Source organism: Xenia sp. Carnegie-2017, unplaced genomic scaffold (genome assembly GCF_021976095.1).
Source record: "Xenia sp. Carnegie-2017 unplaced genomic scaffold, XeniaSp_v1 HiC_scaffold_24, whole genome shotgun sequence".
NCBI lineage: Eukaryota > Metazoa > Cnidaria > Anthozoa > Malacalcyonacea > Xeniidae > Xenia > Xenia sp. Carnegie-2017.
Window position 1 is genome coordinate 1,737,804 of NW_025813487.1, and position 18,153 is coordinate 1,755,956.

General features: G+C 32.8%; 1 protein-coding gene across 1 annotated transcript in view; it reads right to left on the reverse strand.

Moving 5' to 3' along the window:
• LOC124451253 overlaps positions 1-18,153 on the reverse strand; it is a 103,461-nt gene that overhangs the window by 21,072 nt on the left and 64,236 nt on the right. Inside the window, exon 3 of the mRNA XM_047001879.1 lies at positions 142-338. The gene's annotated coding sequence lies outside the window, so the exon portion shown is untranslated. The remainder of the gene's footprint in view (positions 1-141; positions 339-18,153) is intronic.

Sequence of the window (18,153 nt, forward strand, 5' to 3'; positions counted from 1 at the left end):
TTAAAATTAAACAAATCAACGGCGTATTGAAAAACCTACATCAAAGTTCAAATTCAAAACGTTAGTAAAATCTGTGATACAATATAACGAGTAGCTAAACAATAATGTTTTAAAACATATATTTTGTAAAATTTTACTCACCAAATATTACCAAAAACGACTATTTCTACATTTTGACACTTATTTCTTCGTTTCACAACGTAAATTCACAGTTTTATAATGAAATATTTCTTCATTTATGTCTTTCCTTGTATTGTAGTGTAGACGTGTGTATTCAAATGTAAAGGATGGGCTCGTTACGAGATCATTCTGATTCACTTCCTTGTAACTGGACACAGCTGAAAAGTAGTTAACGATCATGTTAAATGTTCATATGTGGTTCTCACCAAATTTATGTTTTTGACATAGACTTTTAAAATAAGTTACCAATATGATTCCGAAAAATTATTAGAAAAGAAAAAAGGCCAAAATGTATCCAAATATCGATCCAAATGGCCATTTTTTGTCAAAGTTTGAGTTTCCAAACCAAAGATCAGCAGTTATAGTCAGACAATAGTTGGTAATACTTGAGTCAGTCATTTTCAAACAAATAAAAGAATCATTAAAAATACATAAATTATGTAGAATTCTTTGTGGCTTTAACCGTTTTGTGCTCATAAAATTGGGTAACTGAAAACAGCAAAGGAAATGAGCAACAGACAGTTTTTCTTGCAACGTAACCTTGTTTGTTGTAAATGTTATCAATTTATTAACAATAATATGGACGATGTAAAACTTATCAGTATAAAATAGTTTACGGGAAGAAATTTTCATAAATAATCATAACATGGGAAGTTTAAAGCATTGAGTTGCTAAGGAAGACCTTCTTTCCAATCGTGGCAAAGAGGAAACTTTGTAATTTTATATTGTTGAATGTTTAGTATATATAGAGACTGAAAACGCTGTTTCTGGTTGTTTCAATACGCATTTTTGATGGTCGCATTTTATCGAACATTTGATTAATGCATGGTAACGCATTGAGTTAAAGTCTTGAAAAAACGAATTGGATAAGCATTTTTTGATATTAATACTCGTGGTAATGAAACAACGTTTGTCTTTAAAAGAATCGTGATTTAGTATCCCGCACAACAGAACGCTTAGGTTGTGCGACAATGGCACTATAAATCTATAATTCTATTTAGCCACTGTTCTACGTCACTAGGAAGTCATGTGAGATAGAGCGCGCGATATCAAGATCAGTTCGAGCGTAGATTTCACAGCGATCAGTTACAAAAAGCTCCTTTCCACACCCTATTACAAATTTCTTGAATTATGGTTTCTACAAGTGAAGAGTATACGACAAGAGATGATGTCGGAGATGAAGCAGCACTCCTGGAATTTGCCGAACACGATAAACAAGATGACATGATGGAAGAAAGCGAAGAAGTGAAAGTCACATCAAAGAATTTGAAAGTGGCAACCACCCTTTGTAAGATGAGTGAAGCAATGAGTGCAATGAGTGAAAACTATCGCGCGCTCTATCTCACATGACTTCCTAGTTCCTGAACTGTAACTCATAGAAGTTCAATTAAACTTCAATTTCAGGTAAGTCTCGTTTAATTTTCGAATTGGACATGTTCCCCCCTCTACATAAACTTTCACGTATTCCCATTTTTCTACAGACAAGTATAATTTGTATAACTCCCGTAGCATAAAAGTTCTGGCATCCGCAAGCAACGTTTGGTATTATTGATAGTAGATGTCAACTAGATACATACAGAAAATGTACTTAGATTAGACAGGAAATGAACAAACAACAAACAAAACAACAGAATATAAGTAAAGTATCATTACCGCTTGTTCCCTTTTGTATCCATATCGCAATGATTTGTATATTTTCCATAAAGAGTTAGAAGTACTAATACTTTACGCGTTCGTAAGTTTACATTGACAACAATATTGTTTCGATTCTTGGGAACTGGCACTAGAGTCAATTACAGTTTATAAAGAATAAGGCAGCATCATGCATATAGATAATATTCTCATGTTATTCTGAACAGGTTTTACTGTTCCTTTACCATCCAGGATATTATCAATAGTTAAAAAATTGGTATATCAACTTAGGTATGATTTCTCATGCATGTTTAGTCGTACTTCATCTAGATGTTTCTTTAGCAAATTGTTAGGTCGTTAATGTAAATATAAAATATTGCTTTACTTTTGTAAAATTACCTTTGTTTTACAAGTAAGATTTCATATATGACGACCTCGTGGACAAATATATGCTTGTTTTAGTTCTTTACATGTCACATACCTAAAACAATTGAGAGATTTAATATAAAGAACGCGACCATGTACATGTCAGTTTAAAAATGGTGATCATAGTTCGAATCTTATTGTAACATGAATTTTTTATCCATGCAAGTTTTGTTACATAAACACATTTAAATAACGAACAAAGATGAAGAGTGAATCAGGATGTCCTTCAACCAACAGTATTATAAAAAAATATCAATGACGTCTATGTACAACATTCTGGTTATATAACTAAGTATACATCACTGACTAAAAACAATTGTTATAGAAATAAAAATACATAAATAAGAACCTCATGCAGAGTACATAATAACATTGAGATTAGTAAAATTCTAAAGGACTGCTGCTAAATCTTATAAAGTTTCACAAGTTTTAACTCAGGAATAGAGAATCACCTATCTAAGACAAGATTTGAATGCCATTGATTAAGACACGATTTTCGAAACTGTGAATGGATTTTTCCCCTTCATCAATCAAAAACTCCATACACATGTATATTCTTTCATAAGTCAGTTCTTATTATAAAAAAACCTTTGTTATTGAATAAACCATTGTAAAGTATAAATACATGGCAAACATCAACTGCACGCAATTATAATTACTTATGATCATTAAAGACACTGTACATAAAACAGTAAAGGATGCAATAAAAGTAAACCTTAAAACTGTTAAACAAACATGATCAAAAGTTTAATTTAAAAAGCTCACTGTGTTGCATGAATCAACATTTCACAAAATAGATTCAGTTGCGTTCTTTCTCTGTGTAAATACATTCTTCCTGTGTTCAACATTTGCTTATTTTACAAATGTTCTTACTTTTAAAATGAATAATTTGCTCAATACAATCAAGAGCATTTTGCTAGACACACAGGGATTAGTAAAAAGTGGCGTCGGCAAAGAAGAGAGGTGATTCATGATTGGACATGTGCCTTCCCTTAATAAATTTTTACAGATCCCCCATTTTGCATCGACAAGTATAGTTATTAAAGAAAAATTCAGCGTAATACATGTTGAAAATGTTCTCATGTTATTCTGTCTCCCCTATACATTTAAAAAGGTTTTACTGTCCTTTACTATGCAGCTTATTGTCAATAGTTAGAAAGTTGGTGTATCAACTTAAATACGATTTCTCTTGAATGTTTAGTCATACATTATCATAATGCTTCAGTAGCAAATTTGTTATGTAAAGTTAGAAATAAAGTTTCAGAGTCTAGCTTTACTTTCGACAAATTACCTTCGTTTTAGAAATAAGACTTCATATATGACGACCGTGTACACAAAATTATGCTTGCTTTACTTCTTTACATGTCACATACCTTACAAAGACGAAAGATTTAACATAAAGAACGCGACCAGATACATATCTGTTTAAAAAATGATGATCATAATTCATACCTTATTGTAACATCAATCCTTTATCCATGTATGCTTTGTTGCATAAACACATTTAAATAAGGAACGGAGACGAAGAGTGAGTAAGGATCTCCTTTAACAAACAGTATTAATACACATTAATGACGTCTATGTAGAACATTCTAGTTCTATAACTAAGTATACATCACTGACTAAAAACAATTGTTATAGAAATAAGTATACATAAATAAAAACCTCATGCAGAGTACATAATAACATTGAGATTAGTAAAATTCCAAAGGACTACTGCTAAATCTTATAAAGTTTCACGAGTTCTAACTTGGGAATAAAGGGATCATCTATGTAAGACAAGATTTAAATGTCAACCATTATGACACGATTTTGGAAACTGTAAATAGATTTTTTTACTTTATTAATAAAAAATTCCATTAATGCATATTATTGCACAAGTCACTATAGATTATAACGAAACTTTGTTATTAAATAAACCATTGTAACTTACGAATGCATTTCGAACATCAACTGCACGCAATTATAATTACTTAGCTATGAGAAAAAAACACTGTCGGTACAACAGGAAAGGATGCAATGAAAATAGTTGTTAAGATAATGCTAGTCTCATATGTGCAGTGACGTTGAGAAACACATTGTAGTTTAAAAATCTCAATCTCAAACTATTTAATATCATGATTGATCTCTGTGTATTTGGTGTTATCATTTCTCTATATCATAGGGAATGTATTTGGTATAGACATAAAACATCTCACTTCATGGTATGGGAGAAAATTGTCGAATGGTGTGTGTTAACATTATTGGGCTAAGCAAATTACCATGAGTAATGTAAAAATTCGTCACATTGCTCATGTTTAAAGCAATATTTTAAGGATCATGGAATTTTCATTACGTACGCAAATCACACTACCATACTTTATAAAATCATTTTTTATTCTCGCTAAGTTGGTTGATGCCGAAGATTAAAAAATTAGAAGATCCGACTGAGCAGAAAACTTGAGTGCATATTTTTTTTAAATGTATCCCATTATATATATTAAACGCAGTGCTTTGGGAAATATACCCAAAGGCAGAGGAATAAAAAATAAATGTGAATATTCATGATAGCTACAATGAATAATGTTATGACAAATGACTTCCTTGGCCCCAAATGTGGACACTGTTTTTTTTCTAAAACAAAACGAAAGGGGAGGGAAAACCGGTGGATCCGGTAAAAAACCCTCCAATAAAAGAAAAGATGTAAATTTAGAAAAATTTCCTAAAATTGTCGTTGTTTTAATATTTCATATTTTTGTTGTTTTCAATGATCCTGATGATCTACTTTAACATGAAGCGTAGTCAGCTCGTAGCTTCGTCGTTCGCATCTTAAATTTGCGGAGCAACAAAAAAAGCGTCGACATAAGAAGCAGCGACAAAAAAAGTCGGCTGACTACCCTATTTATTTAGTGTGACACCGCAAATATTTTGTGTTTGAACAAAAGAAACGAAAACTTTAGTAGAGAATAAAAAATTAAAGAGTGCAGAATGTTAACAAAAATTTCAATGAATTGACTAAAAATAAAAACTAATAGCAGCTCATACATAAATCATCTGAAAAATTCATTCAGTACGTTCGACCTGATCATTCACCGACCAACAAAAAATGAAAAATGAAATGACCAAAAAAACGTCTCGCGACTTGCATACAAATTATTTTTGATGTCTACTAGATTTCATTTGATCAAATTTTTTATGTTGCTTCATTAAGACCTTCATTAATAGCTGGCTTTCACTCGTGTGTTTCGTCCAAAAATTTGACAATTGTGAAAATTTAGTTTTACGGAAATTTTTCATGGTTGAATTTAAAAATGCGTTATACTGATTAATAGTATGCATAACGAAGTGAGAATCTTTCAATAAGGAGGCTTGTTTTTATCGTGCTTCTGTCTAACTTGATCGTTCATTCAATGTATAGTTATTACCCCTTTAGACATAGCTACTCTATAAAAAACACATTATAAATGTCAGCATAATGAATGAATAAAATCAGAAATTATATATTTTGAAAAGAAAAAAACTTTAATACCTGATTTTTAAGCAATGTCCTCGTCCATCTGAGCCAGGCGTCTTAGTAGGTTTCTTCCCCTTTTTTACAGCGTAGTTTTTAGGTGAATATCATAGAAATTTTATTGTAACATTTTTATTATAAAAATTCAATGAGCCCTACTTGCAGCATTGCAATTTTGTTTATAAAACTTAGTAAGAAGTAGTGAGTGAAAGCCAGCTATTTTCTCACAGCAATTGACATCTTTTGGTGACATTTTTTTAACAAATATGGGTGTTTTTTATGTTTATGGTTCAAATTATAAAAATAGATCATCAGGATCCTTTTTGAATATCTCATGCAGTTACTCATAGCTATAAGTTAATTTTAATACTCATCTACTCAACTTACAAACCACAAGACATGGATCATGTTTTTCCACTCGCTTGTTTTCCATCTTCGTAGATTATAGTCTAATCATTTCAATATTAATGTACACACGTACATATGCCATTATGGAATGTCTATTCAATATGTTTGTACCATTCCATACACAAATAATCGACGTAACCAATAAAGGGGCTACTGGTATTATGATTCACTATTTCGATAGATTACTGTTTACGATATACTCTTATTGTAACTTCAAGCGGAGGAAAAGGGATCACTTCAATACCTCAGTTATTTCATCGCTCAAAGAATGCTTAGTAAAGATTTGATCTTCTATGAATGTCAGCTGACCACCTTTAGGTGGGCTCATATAAAATTAGGGCCCATCATCATTATATGAACAAACAACTGATATCCACCAAGAGTCCGACCTTCAAATGAACATTCTTGGCCATGAATCACCATGACACATGAGTAATGACAAACTAGTAAGAGTAATTGAAGTGAATGACACAAGTGGTAAAGGGACTTTCACAACTCTATGCATGTGGGATCTATAATATAGGAAATTATGAAACACATGTACGATATATTGCAAATGAGCAAATTGTTATATGTTCTCTGTTTGACTATCCAAATGGTAGAACATTCACCAACATTGCACGAATAGCTTTAGCCGGTTAAGTTTGAAAGATGTAGCAAGTTTCAAACGATCAAAGGCTTTACATCGTTATCAAAGCATTTTACATTGAAAGCTTTCATATTACGAGGCCTACCATTATAACTAGTCGATTATTCCATGCAACTCATACTTCAGTACTTCGTCAGTAAAAAGACAGAATTCACCTTTCTTTCTACAACGTTATAGTCACTAAGTTTCCTTTGTTAACATTTGTTAAATCACGTAATGAATACAATTTTCTATTGTGATTGGCTCCTTAGGAGCTTTTCACCTTTCATAAATCCAATATGTAATTCTTCTATGTATTTGAACAAAAAAATTTATTAGAATCTAAAATTTTTTTTTGCATTTTAATATCGTTATGCAAAGCAAAGATGCATGATGTTGTAGGTTAAGATTCATGAGACGATAATGAATTTATAAACTAGACTTTAATTTTGTCCAAATATTCATTGAATCTTGCAGTCTTATGTTGCTACGTTTAAGGGCGTTCTGTTTTCACCGAGGTTCTATTACTAAGTATATAGTAGAGAGTCGTAGAAAAACGAGAAAAAAAAACAATTACGGTTCTCGTTCATTGCAAGTCTACAACTTAATCTATGAAAACTGCACTTCTATGCACTCAACCACATAGTGCATTGGAGACAGATGGCAAATTTAGTGTATTTATATTCATTGCATACATTCAGTTATATCTAATGTGGCATTGAAGAGACAAACCAAACATCAGTAGCATCAATAAAAACCATTGAGATTTTCACAAGAACAATAGAGATGAATCCAAAAACAAATTATCATTTATCGTCAGTTTAGTCACTTACATTTGTAGTTTCCAGCCGTAGGATCTATTTTCATAAATGATTTTGAAACAGGTGTCACCCATTTAAAACGGGTTTTCCTCGCTCAAATTTCTTTTTGCAGCTGCTATCAACATATGTGTTACTGAGAGTATATATCTGTAGGATGTGATACTCATAGTATATATCTGTACATCGTGGCTTTCAAATAACTTGTCACCGAGGAGAGTTGAAGGCAACAACTTTATTTCGCTTGGCACAATCACAAATCTTTTTACTTGTCGTCAATGTGTAAGTCTTGTTTCATCTCATTTGAACGACATCTACCTTCAATGACGCCTCGTGGTTTATATGTGGCTTGAAGTGAAAGGAATCTTTAAAAATAGTGTTAAGCATGTCATTATATGTATTTGTTCCACATGATTGTTTAATCCTCTGGGAGCCGGGCATTCGTACGCATCTCGTTTGGTGATTTTAGCCTGTGAGCAACAACGGCCTCTATAGGGTTAAAATACATTGTTTGTACTTGAACAAATTACCGGGTATCTATCAAATCTAATTTTTAAAAATAAAACATATTGTTGCCAATTAAAATAACTATGCTCTCTTTACATTAATATATATGAAATGCTAGTAAGAATTGACCATTTTTCTGTGATATTGCGTCAATTATTTATCAGTTAAATTATTCAGCCTATTAAAATAACGCTAATATTATAATTTTGGGCTCGAAGATGTTGGTGACGTCAATCAGAACGCCCTTAAACCATTCCCAGAACCTTAACAGATCAAGATACGACTGCAAAATTCAATGAAGATTTCCTCAAAATTAAAGTCTAGTTTTTAAATTCATTAAGGTCTAATGAATCCTAACCTACCCTACAACATCATGCATCGTTTGATATTTGTTATTTAAACGCGTTGAATGATGTCAAGACGTGGTCTCTCAAAAGTTTCCACTCTGGGCACCTTTTCTAAAAGTTTGCGGTTAAAGTATGCGTTTTCCAGTGCCTTTTATAACTATATATCTCGGAGGGGGGGGGGGCAATTTTTCCCCCAGAGAAAGGATTTGCCCTCCCTAACTCCATTTTAGCCCCCGAAGTGCAAGACAGTATTGCTCATAATTGCTGTCAAATATGCTCTTGATTTATTTAAAAAGGAAATTATATCCTTTCATAGCTTTCATCACAGCCATCTACCATCTTGTAAGTTATTCATAATGTTATTCAATTTTAAAACAATAAATTTGGCGATTGATTTCATGCAAATTATCCAATAAAATTCTAGCCTAACGTTTTCGCCCGACGGTTTATTGATAAGTTGATAACGTTTTTTTTTGGCGATGCTTTTGTGGCAAATTCTGGTTTTTTGAATTTTGTGTAGGATTGCTGATTGAATATGCCCTGCAAAATTTAGCTATTTTATGAATATGGAAAGCCATATTATTGAGACTATACAAACTGGAGAGAAGAGAAAGAATGTTTCTGATAAAAGTAATAAAAGAAAAATTAAGTTCCAAAAGTTGACAAGTTATTTTTTTGTGGTTCTTAAATTTACGGATATACAGAAGCAAAGCTGAAATTAAAAAATAAAGTTTTAAAAAATTTCTCTTTAGAATTTGGGCATTTGCCAAACCTCAAGGCCACATTTTTTGTTGTGCCATTTTTCCTGTTTTGCCCGCCAAGTAAAAATTCTTTAAAAAAGGCACTGGAGTTTTCGCTGGATACGTGTGGACGATAAGCGTAACCGCAACAAAATATTTGCGGATACGAACGAATCCGGATACGTGTGGACGGGGCCTAAGATGCCTTGTTTTCAATTAAGTGACTATCAGTCAGTAATGATTGTTTCAGTGTAAGAAAAGTAATTAAATTTCAAAAATAAAAAGATATAATATCCTTACGCAGTAATTTTAACGTCGTATATTTTAATCTGTGCACATAAAGACAGGAGTGAACTTAGTGAGTTGGACTTGTTAGAATGTCAGATTGCAAATACACTTCAACTACCTTCTGCAGTCGACGTTTCAAGTCTAAAGAAAGCGAAGGTAGACGAGGAGAAACAAAAAGGTGGTAGCACTGCAAATACACAAGAGACAAAGACATTTTTGGTTTTGGAACATGGGGAAACACGTATGTCGTTTTATTTTAAGTGATAGAGTACATGTGTTTGTTATTAATTTTGAGTGCATTATTAAACTTTTCTGATTTGTTTGTAAGAGTTATTTTCTTTTTAAATTTGTGGGCAATATGAATCTGTTTACTTAACAATAATATGTTATAAACGTCTTAGATTTTATCTTTTTGTTAGATATTCGGATATGCACTGTAGGGCTACTACAGTCATTAGTATTTTCTATTTAGAGAATACTTATAAAGAAATGAAAAACAGAAAACAATATCCAAATTAGTATTCTCTATATAGGGAATACTAATGACATTTAAAGAATACTAATGAGCTGTTGTATTCCATTATTTTCTCTTCATCTGTGCATTTTCTTAGAGCCTTAAAGAAGCTCATACCAATTCATGATTTGTAAGCACTATGAGATAAAGAACATCAAAATACTGGATGCTGATAGGCCGAATGGCTTTTGCCATGTTCTAAATAATGATAAGCAATTTTTATTTCGATTTGCTCTTTTCCTTTTAAAGATACAATAATCAATCCTTTAATGTCTTTGAACAAAAGAAATACTTTGTATTAAAACTTTTACGTCCGTTTCAAACATCGAACCTTGCATGTGCTGAATGCATTTAAAACAAATGATAATGAGGAATTTTACATTATATTATCTTTTGTCTTTGCACGTGTAAAGTTCTACATTTATAATAAGGCTCGTTTACACTATACCGAAATGCTATCGTTACAGGTCAAATTTTCTATGTATTAAAATCATTGATTTCGTTCAATGTCAAAAACAAAATTAAATTGACTAAATCTACTAACTTAATAAGCATTTACTCCAAACTGTTACAACTTTAAAACAAATGAAGATGTCGTGATGAGCAAATCCTGTATATAGTGTAAACACAGCCTAAGCCTCAAATTTTTGCCAAGTTAAACCTCAATGTAACATGATTATTCAATATACAATGATGGCTCTAGGGAGAAGAGAGGAAGGGGCAGATTAACCTCCTCCCCCTAAATTTCTTACTTTATCCTTAGTTATCCCGCACAGATATTTTTGTCTCACTTTTGTATAGTAAGAAAAACTTAAAAACATAAGATTTTGAAATTTTGAATTAAAGAAGCCCTTTAATTCATGTCAACATTTTACTGTATATAATTTACCTGTTTAAATAAATTACTACTGCATCTCATTACTATCATATATGTCGTATCATATGCATAATATTGTCACTAATACTGAAGATGACATCACGAGATGTTGAAACATGTTTATTTTGAAAAACTCCAATGTTTACCTTAGTTGTTTACTAATCGTTAAAAGACAACAAAATGCACGCTATACGTACCTGTTTTTTCATAAGATGCTCCAAACGTAGAACTAGAAAAATCTGTGGAATGTTTAAAGCAGAAGGATCTTTAAGATCATTAGTAAAATGTTTCTTCAGAATATTGACCAGGTATATACCAGACGGAAAGGAAATTCTTATTATGAATAATAAAGCCCAAGGATAAGTGGAATTCACAAGAAAACTCCATGTCTGTATACTTTGTGATTGTGTGTGTTTTTGTTTCTTTCGTGATTTCCATTATCCCACTTTTACTTTCATCTTTTTCATCCCACCATATAATTTAATATTATGTAAATAGCTATTACATATACAAATACCTTTACACTTATAATTCAATAATGTCTGGTGATATCTTGAGAACCAAGACGAAACGTTACGCTACTAAATAAATATTCCTTTTTATACGTCATTTTTGTATTAAATGGCTCTTTTAAAAGCACTTTGGTAAGCTTTAATATTTATAGTAAGTAAAATGTTTTTTGTTATGTTTACAATTGTCACAAGTTGAAACTGTACATTTAACGTTGTATCAACGTTATTGAAAATTTCTTAAAGATTGCCTGGTAGAATAAGTATACTTTTTCTGTAAAAAACTATAGAAGGTAGAAACAAGCAATCATCCTCACGACCTTAAACGTCTATGTGCAATTTTCTCAAAAGGTTTTTGAATTTACTATTAAAGTTTGTGTTGATGTGTTTATTCAGGAACATTAAGTTTTAAAAATCGAATTCTGCTATATAAACTTTCCACTATAGCTATACTTTCTGTATGGGAATGAATAGTTATAATAGCCATAAAATAATCTTCGCCCAATTTTGCGCATACTTCTCCACTCTTTAAATCTACAGCAACCAATGACATATCAAACACTCCAATGCAATAAGATTTGCGTACGATTAGGTTAGAGTGCAAGAGACAGCCACGGACATCGTGCAAAATCTCATTCACATCACCGCTGTCGTCAACATTAATTACATAAATGTTCATAAATTTGATTTCTTTGCAAAATGTTATGACTGCTTGTTTACTGTCACTTATGTAGCATTTGAACTCTAGATCATATACAGTTATGTGTTCTCGAACAAATTTTTTAATGACAGCTTTTATGGGTAATTTTTCAGTATGCCAAGGTTTCAAGTAAAGTTCATTGTTGTTAATTCCCCATTCCCATAATGTGTATTCTGTTTTGTTTACAGTTAAAATAACAGAATTATCAGGTGATACAGCTGCTGCTTTCAATTCAAAACTGTCGACAGGAAGTCTTTTGTTGTATTTTATCTCACCCTTGGTAATTCTAACAACTTGAACAAAACCTTTATGGTCTTTACAAACTAAGACATCACCAAATGTTAAGATTTTCCAAGGTTTAAATCCAATGTTAACATACTTTGCTTGAGTAGAATCTACAAAATTTTCAGACGAATTGATATCTTCGTAAGATGATCAGAACCATCCCATATCCACAGTAAACCATCCGACCACCAACATCCTAATGCATTCTTCAGTTCAATTGGTACAGTTTGAATAATAGTGCAACGTTCAATGCTCCAAATATGAATGTTGACGTGGTCACCAACAGCGAAAGCAGCAAAAAGATCCATCCGGTGAAAACAACAACATTTAATTTCAAATATCTCAAAGATAAATGAAGGTCTCCAAAGATGATCAGTTTTGAAAATTTAAAGCTTGGAAAAATACGGCACAACGTAAAATTCCTTAAACGAGTTGGATAATCTACTTCAAGAATCCTTTAACAACGACACCTTTGTCTTGAAAACACATTTCTCCTTGATCGTTGTATTTTGTCAACTGAGTGATTTCAGAAAGCTTTCCATCCTGGTTAGTATGATACAAAATACAATCACGATAATGGTGTGTTGTCATTAATTGTAAAGATGATGGATAATCCTTTTACTTGAAAAACATCGTTTGCCTTTGGGAATTGAAAACATACGAACGAGATCAATGACTGCACCAAGGAACTCTGAATATTTATCGGTGCATTGTAGTTTTGGTAATCAACAACGCAGCGTCGATCAATTCTTTGCAAAGTTAATGAATTCCATGCAGTGAACATCTTTAGATTCATATCCATCATATCTTGCTGTAATAAACAAACCAGAATCTGAAAAGAGCAATGATTAACGACATCATCTGACTGTAAACATAACAAACGTCCATTGTTAACGTCCCACAACTTTACTTCAGTAGATCCATCACTAGTTACCAGTCTATTTCCGGTAGGTGAAAAGGAGCAACAACAGATGTTTCCACGTACAAAACAAAATTCCCAAGATGTTGGATGGTAATAGATGTCATAAAGGAAATAAGTTCGTCTACATCATCCCACTTATCGAACCTTGAATCATTAAGTGCAGTGCCTAGAGTGCATCTTTCTGTAAATTCTGGAAGCTCAAAAATAGATATTTGACCATTTTCATATCCTACAGCAAGAAGTTCTTCATCGGACGACACACAAAGAGATGTAACGTTAGCACGCAAGGAGACAGTCAAATGATGATGGTTTATTAAATATGTTGTGTCTAAATCCTCAAACCAAGAAAAATTTCCTTGTTTCAATAAATCCCTTGCCATTAATCTTTTTCGTTACTGCATCAATTCTGTTTGCAATAGTTTGTAAATAGCTTAAGCTAATATCAAAGTCATACTTATATGCAGATCCTATTGGCCTAATCAAATGAAATAGTAGTTCCTCACATCTTTTCTCAAGAAAGTTCGTAGTTCCTTAATGATTTTAAACAATTCAGACCAAATGTTAACCAACTTAATGTCTTCCACAAACATTAACCTCGCACAATACACTTTGACATCTACTGCCCAGCTAACGTCAACATTTTCACCACATTTTGACATATGATAGATTCCATTCTTCAAAGCATATTTAATCATAGCAGTGTTCATCTTATCTTCAAAAATGTTCATCGACTTGATTTGTTCAAACACTTTCTCACAAGCATGCCATAAGAACTTATGACCATTTTTTGGATTAACTGTAAACTCATGCTGTTCATAACCATCTGATTTCAACCAATCAATTAGAGATTTGTGATACACGGTTAAACAATCATCGTAAACTGGCAAAATTTGAGATAACGATTCAATGATGTCACCAGAAAAACCTAAATAGCTAAACAGTAAAGTTAATGGTAAAAACTCAAGACAGGCAGCCAACAATTCAAGAAATTGCATGAAAGTAGTTTCTGAGATAACAGAATTTCTGGGACTTTCCTTCGTTAACAATTCTTTTACTCTTTTAAATTGCTTTGTGTAAAAACCGCTTAACCCACTAGGGACCAATTGTTGAATGTTTTCGTAAGTAAGCTCAATATTTTCTTCCTTCAAGTTCAGTTGTGCGTAATACGCATAAAGAAATGATCCCCACATTTATCAACTAATGACTCGTAAAGATCTTCCTGCACCAAATCTTTGACTGATGTCTGACTAAGGCCTTCAATTTTTTAATTATTGACAGGGAAGCATCATCACTATTTTTCTTGGCCGGATGACTCAATTCATGTCTCAAATACTTGTGCAAGTCTTCTTCGTTGTTTTCATCACGAGGATGAGTTGTAATTTCCACAGGATTCATGTCTTTCAACTTCCTTTGAACAGGAAGTTCTGGACGACTGGTGATGAAGATTTTAATCCATTTAGGCAGTCGGTCAAACTCTTCTGCAATCAATTCCAACAATTCACTTTTGCCATCAACTTGACTTTCATCTAAGGCATCAATAACCAAAAGCATTGGTTTATGATCTTCCAATGAATGCAATGGATTATTTAATAAAACACGGAATGCATCGGTGACTGATTCTTAGGAATGTTTCTCTGTAATTCTTCATTCAGTTTACTTTTAAAATCTGATATTGTATCACATGCTACTGGCCAATGATTCTATCAACATTCGAGGATTCCTCATCTGATCGATTATATCTGCAGAAATGAGAAGCAGCAAGTTTCTTCTTTTCAGAATATCGTCGACACAACTCAGCAGCAAACACACTCTTACCAACGCCAGGACCGGCAATCAAAATCATGACATTAGAAGCATCTTCACTTCTATCGTTAAACCAAGTGTCGAGTTTTTCAAATAACCATTGTCTAGTTCCTTTAAGGTATTTCTTGTTATGATCTTTTATAAGACCATAAATTACACATTCCAGGTTTCTGAAAATTGAGCATATTTTGTCCTGTAACATTTCTCTTACTCCAGCAACATCAGCTTTGTTGCCATCACTTGTCACAATTCATCTACATCAGCTTTTGTTGACATCACTTGTGTAATTTCAGCTACATCAGCTTTGTTGCCATCTCTTGTTTAATTTCTACTACATCAGCTTTTACCATCTCTTGTGTAATTTCAGCTACATCAGCTTTTGTTGACACAATTTCTTTAATTTCCTCCACGTCATTTTTTATATTTTCCACATCTTCTTTTGTTTTCTCAGCAACAGTACACCAGTTTTTTAACATTTCACTATAATTTGCCTCATCGGCAGTAAGTGGAGCTTTCTTTAATTCATCTATTTCAGTTTGTTGAATACCCAGACCAATCAATGCTTTTGAAATTTTCTGCCACAAGTACTCAAACTTACTATCATCTAAACTAGTTTTAGTTATGTGACCGTAAACTTCGTTTCGATAAAACTTTATTCTTGCAATGTTTGCTGAGATTGAGGTATCTGAAGAGGAAGGAAGATTATTCCATCCACCATGTGGCGCTGTTAGATTACATGTATTTCTCAACAAGACAGTCAATAATGAAACATCAAATTTTCAATGTCAGGTGAGCCAGTTGACGGGTAAAGAAGGTTCCATTGCTCTTTGCTGATAACTTTGAATTTTAGTGATGTCAATTTACTCTTGGTAGAAGGATCATAAAGTTTATCTTTTAAGTTTGATGATTGAAGATTTATAATGAATTGCAATGTTGTTTTTAAGGCTTGTGTTCCTTTATTTATTAAGAGTTTGGTTAAACGAGATCCGTTTTCCTCAAACTTAAGTTTTTGAGGTGGTTGAGCCATTTTTCAAGCTAGAAATGAAGAACGAGTTTGTGCAAAAGCATCAATTTGCAATGTACAAAATGAGCACAACGAGATGCATTTTCCTCAATCTTTTTTATTTATTAGGTGGCGAAACCATTTTTTATTCTAGAAATAACGAATGAGTTTGTGAAAAAAGGTATAATTTAAAATGTACAAAATGTTTACAAAAGTTAAAGGATGAATTAAAATTAGTACTACAAGTCATTTATAGCCGTGCATGCACAGCGGCTACCCACTAAAAGTAACAAACGATAAATTATATTATTGTTTTATTACAGTATAACTTGACGACTACAACTGTCCCCCCTCCCCCCCAAAAAAATGTTGTTAATCCCCCAAATTTTACATCCTAACCACATGTCTGCTCATAATGATATTACTTATAGCGTGATTCCGTTTGAAGATGCTACAAGAATTTTTAAATACTTAACAATTGATAAATGATATAATAATACACAAATCATTCATTACTTTTTCTATAAACTTCAATTTTGCAGTTTTCATGTGTCCAAATGGGGAGGCGCATTATTTTTGTGAAAAGACTAATCACGTGAGTTTTGTTTTTTGGGAGATGAAAATAATAATGATGTTCGTATGTTGCTTATAACCGTATTTCCTTTGTTTTAAAAAATAAAGCAAAAATATAAACCTGAGAGTGTGAGTAAATTAGGAAACTTCGATGAAACATTTTCTTGTTTTTGAAACAGTAGCGACCCCGGCAGGATTGAAAAGGATTAGGACGATACTGCGGGCTTAAATCGGAAAATATACGACGTGTAAGCATACATACTCTGACGTTAAATTGATCGAAAGGACAAATTTCTCCTGATCTTTCGCAAAGATTTTTAGTACAAATTGTTAAAGATGGCAGTAAATCTTACCAACCTAACTGCCAAGTCAAAAACCTCAAAATTACACATGAATAGATCTGAATATATCGTGTCTAAAGGAGATAAGGAGGCCATGGAATGACAGTGGTTGTCATTTGCAACAAGCTCAACAGCAGTAAATCAACTGAAGGAATGTATTTAAGATAAAATACTTACTAATGGTAAAACTGGAGAAGAAGTGCAAGAGTGGTCGAAGGAAGTGGACGACTTATTAACTGAGGCTGAACAATGTATACGACACATCACTAACGAGTTGAAACGAGTTGAGCTGGCAGCACAGGAAGATTTTGTGAAATTGGAGCAGCAACAGAAACTGAAATTTGAAAGAGAACTAACTAAGCAATGGTTACTTCAAAAAGAGGCAGATGCAGAAGGCAGAAACTCGATTTCGAATTTCAACAAAGCTGAAAGATTCTCGATCAAGTTCTAGCAGTGAGGGATCTAGTACAGTAAAGATGCCAAAACTCGTTACAACTAAGTTTGATAGGATACCACGAGACTGGGTCAGGTTCCGGGGGGCTCAAATAGATAAATCAAATGTTGATCCAGGTACTAAGTTCTCCTATCTAAAGAGTTAATTGAATTGAAGGTGAGAAAGTTAATAGATGGTCTCCCTTTTACAAAGAAGGATATAATCAAGCCATAGGTATTCTAGAGAAACAATATGGTGATGAAGGAGAAGTTATAAGTGCCTATGCGAAAAGTATACTTGAGCTGCCAACAATCGGTGAACGAGTTGTGGGAAAAATTCACAACTTGTATGAAACACTTTTGTATAATGTTGAATCATTGCAAACATTAAAATGTCTCGATAAGCCTGATGCAGCCGTTCGATTTACCTTTGAAATGTTAGCTGTTATTAGAGTGAGTTGACACTCATGAATGAAGATTGGGATAAATGGAACTTCACACAGTTTGTCGAATCCCTAGGAAAAGGACCCGCAACAATCCTATAAAGGACCGGGGCAAAAGGACTCAAAAAGAGAGGGAGATCAATTATGGCAAGCAATCATGGTGAAAATGGCTGTGAGCATCAGAACAAGGGCTGCTTCTCCTGTTCTGGAAATCATAAAGCAGTTAAGTGCAAAAAAGTCGTTAGAAGCGAGAATCAAAAGAAAATTTTGGCAGAAAAGCGTCTGTG